This window comes from Panthera tigris, chromosome D1 (assembly GCF_018350195.1).
Source record: "Panthera tigris isolate Pti1 chromosome D1, P.tigris_Pti1_mat1.1, whole genome shotgun sequence".
Classification (NCBI taxonomy): domain Eukaryota; kingdom Metazoa; phylum Chordata; class Mammalia; order Carnivora; family Felidae; genus Panthera; species Panthera tigris.
In genome coordinates, this window is record NC_056669.1 from 22915256 (window position 1) to 22923117 (window position 7862).

General features: G+C 44.9%; 1 protein-coding gene across 3 annotated transcripts in view; it reads right to left on the reverse strand.

The window, feature by feature from the left end:
- CDON (cell adhesion associated, oncogene regulated) overlaps positions 1 to 4468 on the reverse strand; it is a 100657-nt gene extending 96189 nt beyond the window's left edge. The window contains exon 1 of one of the 3 annotated variants that reach the window (XM_042958611.1): positions 4260 to 4468. The gene's annotated coding sequence lies outside the window, so the exon portion shown is untranslated. Of the gene's footprint in view, positions 1 to 901; positions 979 to 4259 lie in introns of those variants that run through there. The other 2 variants (XM_042958609.1, XM_042958610.1) reach the window with 2 other exon arrangements.
- Positions 4469 to 7862: the final 3394 nt, after the last annotated feature.

A 7862-nucleotide genomic window follows, 5' to 3' on the forward strand; every position in this document is an offset into this window, starting at 1 on the left:
CAAAAGCCACTAAAAACCTGTGAACCAAGACTGGCACAATGCTAACTTGCAGTGTCGACCCCAATGCATGCAAGGGTCCTTTCAATTTGGTCGTGCTAGGATTAAGGTGAGAAAAAATTAAACACAGTCTCTAAAAGGCTTCTTTATTTTCCCAACACTCAGTATTGTGAGAATTTGGGAGAGGACTACATGGTAATAGGATGGAGAGAACTGTGACACACAACAGGATTATAATCAGGAACAAAATATATCAAATTGCCCAGCAAATACACTACTGAGTTCTGCATCAGTGGAAAACTAGCACCAGAATTCAAATTCATTTTTAACTCTTCTTGGAATATGGAAATTGATTAATGATACTATCCAAGATTCAGAACTGCCCTTCCTGGAAAAGTACACAAGAAACAAACTGGGCAAATATCCTGAAAAATGTTTGTATCCAAAAATTATTTGGGGCAGCTGCGGGGGCGGGTGGCTGGGGAGGAGGACACACTCATGTTTCTCAAAAATTTTGCTCCAAAGACTTTATAGAATGTTTTTGGTAGATATATTTTCATTTACTTGTGGCTGCAAGCAAAGTCTGCAAAGCAATGCCTTAAAAAATACTAAAGACCAGACCTCTCAATAAGACACCAGGAAAGAGACATATACCCTAAACGAATTTAAATCCTTCAATAATGTAACAAGAATGCAATGAAATCGTATAAAAACAAAAGAGAAAAGTGAAATATGCCTATTCAAACAAGCATTTCATCTCTGCAAAGCAATGTGCTTCACATAAAAGTCTGATTTTGCCCTCAGTTTAAAAAGTTATTAGAACAATACATCAGCCCTTACCAGCAAGACCAAACTGTAACACAATTTTATATATTTATCAAAAGATCATTCAGAGAAAACTTACCAAGTCTTCAACGTGTAGACGCTTGTGCTTCAGAGGGAGAGCAGAGAAGTGACTTTTTGTACTTAACAGTGGCGTTCAGTTCAGTGCTAAAAACACATCACCACAGTCCTGCTCGTAAGAGAGTCCTGACTAGCAATCTGCCTTCGGGTTGGGCTGTTTTCTCTTATAAGATAAGCTGTTAAGTCATGCCTTGATTTTAGATCTGCTAACATATGGAGTCTTCTAATGTAGCCTCTCTCCACCCCCTCCTTCCACCGCCCCATCACCACTCAGCTCCAATCCCTCTACACACACACACACACACACACACACACACACACACACACACACACACAAAAGGCACTGCAGGGCAGAAATTCCTCAGGTGCTCGCTAATGTTATTCCCAGGGTCTTGGAGCCGCTTCGGGGATCAAGAGATCTCATAGCCCCTGCTGGGGTAAGGAGCAGCGAGTCTGTTCCATTTAATCAAATACAGAATGAATTTTCAGCTCTATTCACTAGCTTGTCTCCAGGGCTCTCAAAAGGCACCAGGCAGCTAGAATCACACACATGTGGCTCTTTTAGGCAAGTATAATTAGTTTGATTTTAAAAAGCCACATTAATAATATCACCTCAGGACCATTATTCAGGGGACAGATGACAATGATACTGTATGTTTTAAGCCTGACAATGGGGGAAAGAGCACAAACAATGACGGAAAACTTGAAGGATTAAAAAAAAAAAACCAACAAACCAGTTTTTCACTTAATTGTAATCCAATATTTTTAAAGTGACATTAAGTATATTCCATATACCATCTTTGAAGTTTAATTGAGAAGAATCAAAGCCCTCCTTGTCAGCCTCTTAAAAGTGAATTAATACCATATACACGACAAAAATGTATAAGTGAAATGTTTATAAATAAATAGGATATTTACATACAATATAAAATCCTGAATAAAAACAATAAAACATTATCTAATCCAATTAACAAAACTTCTTGGGAAAAAAAAAAAGCACTAACTGAAAATCACCATAAAATCAAGTCCTTCAAAGCAATCTATTTAGCAACCAGACTCCAAATTCTCTTTCTAATCTAATTAGTTCCTATTAAGTAGTAAGACCATATATCTTAAAGAAAGACTACCTTGGAGACAACTCCTCTGCTCTTGTGATGTGTTGTCTTATTTTTCCTTCTGCAAAGTACAAATGCTAATTACAAGGCCATAGCTAATGTAATTACATGTTATAAACAACCAATTTTTCAATTAGTTATTTTTAAGTTCCTATCCCAGTCTAATTTCCCTAAGATAATGTTTAATTCCTGAAATCATTTTCCCAGGATACACTTGGACACAATCACCAGTTTTTAGTCTAAGTTTTTGCAAAAGAAACCTTCCTAGAGAAGAAAACTTTTACTTCAACTTATATTTTGACAAACCCATAAATGAAATCGTCTAGAAAGTTATGAGAGCATAAGGGCAAAGCGGAAAAGAGAAAAGCAGAAGACCTGGTCAACAAATTTTACCTGACCGCTTTAGAGCAAAGCCCTATGACAAAAGTTTCCACACAAAGCCTCCATCGATATATACCTTGCTGACAGGGGGCGGGGGAATCCTATCTTGAAGTGAACTTAATTCCTTACTTGCAAAGAAGGCAAAGGATAAGACTGATTTTAGAAGCCAACCTACACAAGCTAGATCAGTATGTTCCAAGTCCTAAGGGTTCTTTGTACTTCCCGGCTTGAGAGTCAGAGCTGTTTAAGTACTTTCCACAGAAGAGGAGGTTGATGAGAACCATAGCAATCAATCAAAGCATCCCAAGTGAGTTACTACACAAACAATAGCACAGCACTTCTAGTAACTGATTTTCCTGGTTGACTAAACTATTCAAACAAAGACAGATTTCCAAATACTATATCCGAGTTTTTGCATGAAAGTTAAACAATATACACTTGTGTGTTTTTTATAGAAATATAAATGTTTCTGCTCTACCCACTGCCAAGCACACACCCAGGGCACGTCTTTACAAAATGAAACAGGTTTTCTCCATCCTTCTCATATAACTTAAAGTATGAGGCAGTTTATTTCAACATGTGTATAACAGAAACTACAGTATTTGGTGCCTCTCTGGGTTCCTAAGAATGCTTTCTAGTTAAGCACTAATTTAAAATTTCCAGAATTTTTTTTCTTTCATCTTGTCCTAAAAAGTTGAACTACATTCCCCCTCCCATTTTCAGCTAAAATAGACTCCTTTTCAAAAAATGAGCTGTAAAATGTAATAAAATGCTTAGAATTACACTGAGAAAAAACCCATTTATTTCCCAGGTCCCCTCCCACCTTGTCCCTCTGTGACACTGCCCTTTAGGGACACCAGGTGTTAGCTGGGAGTCTGAGGGCAATGGTACCAGTGAGGCATGGAAACAGAATTGGCCTCTTTCATTTTTGCTGGCCACTGGCCTGAGAATAATCTCATGTTAGCTTTTAGTTCAACTTTCTGTTTCTCAAGGTGTTTGATTTAGGACACAGAGGCTGACTTTCTGTTCTGATGTTCTCTAAATTCTAGATCTAAAGTGGAAAGCAGCCGGCCCTTAAGGCACCTGCCACCCTCTGTAGTCCTCACCAGGAAAGGCAGGCATTCTGGAGAAGAACTCCTTTTGGAGAGCCTTCCACCTGATTTGGTGGGGTTAGGGAGAACAATGAAGGCAAGGGCAAGGGAGTCTATCTATCCCCCTCAGTGATTTATTACTGAAATCCCTAGATGTGGAGAGAAAGCAACAAAGGTCTGGAAGCTGCAGACCGAGATAAATAGCGAGCTGTAATGTATTTAGCAAATGATAATGCAATCCACAGAAAGCTTTACAGAGAAGAAGGAAAAATACACTCCCTGGGGCTGGGAAGTCACTGAGCCTGGGAAGGCAAGAGAAAGATACATTGTGCAGGAAATTTCTCTTGCTTCTCCCTACACATAAATCACTGTCTCTCGCGGGGGCTCTGCGGGATGGAGGTTGAGAGAGGCGAGGGACCCCGCTCCGCTCCCTTGGGAAAACGTGCTGGCGCCCCTGACTCCCGGCTACGCTGGAGCTCACCTGCCCCAGCGGATCATTGTCAAAGAGATTTAATCGTGCTACTGACACCTCACCCCGCCTCCTCCCACGAGGTGGCTCAGCGTCCCCGAGGACGCGGAACGTCGCAGCTCCCCGGTGGGCATCCGTCAGCTGCCCTCCCCAGAACCCGCACGCAGTCCGGGATCCCCACGCCTTGCGGGGCTCACCGACCTGCCCTCCCGCGGACCTCCCGCTCCCAAGCCGCGTGGCCCCCAAGCCCGGGGTCCCCGGACCACCCCTCCCTCCGATCCTGCGGCGGGCCCACCCCCGCACCTCTCAGCGGGGCAGACTCAGTCCCCGGACCTCCTGCGCGGCAGCCGGCTCCGAAAACCGCCCCCAGGTCATCCCCCGCGCGCTGGCGGCGGCTACGGCGGCGGCGGCTGCGATCCGAACGGGCCCCTCCATGCACAGAGCAGGGCAGCAGGAGGGCGCGGCGCCTCGCACGCCGGGGCGGGGACGCAGGGGCGGGCGGGCTGGCTGGCTAGCGCGGGGTCCCCGCTCTCCTCGCACCGAGCCGCGCGAGCCGGGCACCCGGGACTCAGGGGAGGGGAGCTGGGGAGGGGCGGAGCCACCGGGGCGCGTCCCCGCGGCCGCGCTCCTCTCCGCTCAGGCGCGCGGGCGCGTAACCGGCGGGCTCGGGGCCAGCGAGCAGCACGCGAGGAGCGGGAGGAGGGAACCGGGCCGCAGAGGCCGCAGCGCCCCGCCGGCCCGCGCCCTGCCGGAGGGTGCGCGCGCAGCCTGCCAGATCAGCGGCGGGGGGATGGGCCGTACCAATCTGCGGTGAGGGGGGGGGGCGCTCCGTCCAGGAGCTTCTCCTCGTCCCCTTCCTGCTTGCTCTACGGGAAAGCGTCCCCAGGAAAGTTGAGTACGGTCTCTGCTTTGGTTTAGGACAGTGAGGCTGAGCGGCCTCAGCAACTCACGGAGACTCCAAGATGCCTGCACTCACATTCCCCTCACCTTGCTTCCCCGGGAGAGGCGGCATTTCTGGCCCGTCCACAAATGGTCTCCACGCTCCCCTGTTTGCCCGCCCAGGTCCCGCCCCTCGCTCCTTTACCTAAGTTGTGTGTGGAGGCAGTGAGTCCTACCCTTCTTTTGGCTCCTACCTGGGCTCTGCCTTCGGATTCCAGCTTCCCGCCGCTTAAGGCTCCTGAGCCTTTTCAGCACTTTCTGTGCGTCCTTTCTTAAGCAGCTGCATCCCGCCGTGCATTCATATACACGCAAGCAGGTAGCAAAACTCAAGAGACTAGGAGAGGCTCAGTGTCACCTGGTGAAACTATCCTGGTCTTTGGTCCCAGAGTCTTCCCACCGCGTCCTTTGGACCTGCCTCGAGTTATTTGATCTCACTGAACTTAAGTTGTTAAACATGAAAAAGGGGAAAATAAATTCTATTTAAAGGTTGTTGTGAAGCCTAAGTATGATACTTGGTGAAAAGCACCTGACATTCACTGGGCATTTGAGAGCTGTGACTTCTATTACTAGCAGTTCTTTTTTTTTTTTTTTTTTTAACCACTGTCATTACTTGTTAATAGTTTAACTACAAAGGAGTCTAGTGAAAGTTCAAAAACATTCAGTACTGGGATGACTGGCTGGCTCAGTTGGTAGAGTGAGTCTCTTGATCTCCAGGTTGTGGGTTTGAGCGCATGTTGCGTGGGTGTAGAGATTACTTAAAATCTTTAGGGGTGCCTAGGTGGCTCAGTCTGTCAAGCGTCCAGCTTTGGCTCAGGTCAGGATGTCATGATGGCGGTTAATGGGTTCAAGCCCTGCGCCTGGCTCTGTGCTGACAGCCCAGAGCCTGGAGCCTGCTTTTGATTCTGTGTCTCCTCTCTCTGCCCCTCCCCTACTCACACTCTGTCACTCATGCTCTCTCTCAAAAATAAACATAAAAATAAATAAATAAAACAAAATCTCTGAACACACACACACACACACACACACACACACACACAACATTCAATAGTGAATTTCAGGAGAAATATGCCAGTCTCCCTTACCTTCTTACTTGAATTTCACAAAGAAATGCTTTGAAAGTGGTAGGGTTCAAACAGTTTAACTTTCTGCTTTTGCTATGTCCAAGATCTTTGTGAAAGCATTCGATCCTATGAAAGTCAGGATAGGAGGCAAAAAAGAAGCTGTGACTCTAGTTTGTGTTCCATTGTCCCATGTTTTACTTCAAGTCACAAATCGGTATGTTATTAACTTAAGGTATAGTAAATGATTTTTCATTCAGCATATAAATCTTATAAACACTGAGAGAGTTCTGTCTGAATAGAATGGAAGTCTTGCAGATTTCTTGTGACACTCGTTAAGAATCGTAGCCATCCCCCATACAGTATATAGTATATACAGTATATATATAGCCATACAGTATATAGTATAACTGTATACTATATATACTACACTACATACTATAGTACTACATACTACTACATACTACACTACATACTACACTACAGTATATAGTATAACTGTATAACTGCAGTTATACTAGAGACACTTACAGGTTCCTCTCTTGGAGCCCATATGACTCTGGGAACCCCCAATCTCACAGTGCCATTTGAATATCACTGTACCTATTATTCCTCATAATCAGGCTGAGAAATAATCATGATGATGTTTATTGATAATGATTACTTTTTCTGCCTTGTTCGTAAAGTGGAGAAATCATTTCAGATATAAAATAGTATTTCATAGGGGCATCTGGATGGCTCAGTTGGTTGACCTTCCAACTCTTGATTTCAACTCAGATTATGATCCCGGGGTCATGGGATTGACCCCCATGTCAGCTCTGTACTGACCATGGACCCTGCTTGGGATTCTCTCTCTCTCTCTCTCTCTCTCTCTCTCTCTCTCTCTCTCTTTCTCAAAAAAAAAAAAAAAAAAAAGAAAGAAAGAAAGAAAGAATGAGAAATGAAAAAAGGATTTCACCAATGAATCATTTATTTGTTCAGCATTTGCTTTAAAAATGCTAAAAAAAAAAACAAAAACAAAAAAACCAAAAAACCAGGGGCACCTGGGTGGCTCAGTCAGTTAAGCGTCCAGCTTGGGCTCAAGTCATGATCTTGCAGCTCATGGGTATGAGCCCTGGGTTGGGCTCTGCACTGACAGTTCAGAGCCTGCTGAGGATTCCCTGTCTCCCACTCTCAGTCTCTCTCTCTCTCTCTCTCACTCAAAATAAATTTTTAAAAAACTTAAAAATACTAAAAACAAAACAAAACAAATCAAGGGGCACCAGCGTAGCTCAGTCGGTTGACCATCCAACTCTTTTTTTAAACATTTTATTTATTTATTTATTGTGAGACAGAGCAAGGGGGAGGGACAGAGAGAGTGGGGGAGGGGCAGAGGAGGGGGGGAGAGAGAATCCCAAGCAGGCTCTGAGTGTCAGGCGGAGCCTGATGCTGGGCTCTAACCCACACTTGAACCACACGTGTAACCAGCTGAGCCACCCAAGCACCCAGAGCATCTGACTCTTGATTTCATTTCAAGTCATGATCTGATCAAGGGATGGAGCCCTACATCGGGCTAAAGATTTCTCCTATCTCTCCCTCTGCCCCTCTCCCACACTCTCTGTCTCTCTCTCTCTCTCTCAAATAAAAAAAAAAAGAAAGAAAGAAAGAAGGAAAGAAAAAGAAAAAATAAAAAAAAAAATACTTAGTAAGCACCTACTCTATGCTGCTGCTAGGCAAAGAGGTACATGGAGAATTATGACATAGTCCTCAAAGAGCTCACAATCTAATTGTGATCCAGGTGCATAAATGGGTAAGTACACGGACATGTCTTCAGTATAATGAACAAGGAACTGTGGAAGCACAGGGCAGTGGTGCTAACAGTGCCTGGAGTTTGGGGGAAGGGGAAGGTGGCTTGTCAAGAAAGGCTTCC